This window comes from Felis catus, chromosome D1, assembly GCF_018350175.1.
Source record: "Felis catus isolate Fca126 chromosome D1, F.catus_Fca126_mat1.0, whole genome shotgun sequence".
NCBI lineage: Eukaryota > Metazoa > Chordata > Mammalia > Carnivora > Felidae > Felis > Felis catus.
In genome coordinates this window covers 80,776,796-80,777,819 of record NC_058377.1, presented here as the reverse complement: position 1 = coordinate 80,777,819, position 1,024 = coordinate 80,776,796, and positions in this window count along the sequence as shown.

Here is a 1,024-nt window from a genome sequence, read left to right as displayed (position 1 = left end):
AGATATTGGCATGGTACAACCAGCTTAGGCATTCTTAAGTCCTTTAACCCAGTTAAGTATTCTAGTTTCTTCCTCTGTTTCATGGGAAGAAGGGATAAAGAGAGAGGAGTACAAGATTCTATGATGTCTACTAACTTAATAACAAATAACTATAGGGGCACTTGGGTGGCTCAGTTGGTTGAGCATCTGACTTGTAATTTCGGCTCAGGTCATGATCTCACAAGATGTGGGTTTAAGCCCCATGTCAGGCTCTGTGCTGACAGTGTGGAGCCTGCTTCAAATTCTCTCTCTCTCTCCCTCTCTCTCTCTCTGCCTTGTCTCCATTCATGTTCTCTTTCTCTCAAAGTAAGTATGCATAAATAAAAAAAAAAAGAACAAATAACTATAATGGTGTTGTGAGCTGGGCGTAGGGCAGCTATACATCCTCAAAATTCTTATGTTGAAGCCCTAACTCCCAGTACTTCAGAATGTTACTGTATTTAGAGAGAGGATCTTTAAAGAGGTGATTAAGTTTAAACTAGATTATTAGGGTGGCCTCTAATTCAATATGACTTGTGTCCTTATAAGAAGAGGAGATTAGGACACAGATGTGCTCAGAAGAAAGACTGTTTAAAGACAGAACCAAGGAGAGAGGCCTCAGAAGAAACAAACTTATCTTAATCTCCCATGTCCAGACTCTAGAACTGTGTGGAAATAAACTTCTGTTGTTTAGCCTACTCAGTCTGTGATACTTTGCTATGGTAGGCCTAACAAACTGATACAGATGGTTAATGTTATTAAACTCTTTATTGAATTTGTGATTATAATAAGAGTTCATGTTGATTGTTGTAAAGTTGGAAAATACTGAAAAGTGTGAATGTAAGTAGAAATACCACCTGTTACCTTACTCCGCCACCCAGAGCTTTCCATCATTACATCATTAACAGATTGATGATGTTTTTCTCTCAGCCTCTCTCTCTGTTTCTCAATTATATGCATAGCATATGTATATTCAGATTTATTTTCTGTGGTTTTTAGTCTGTAA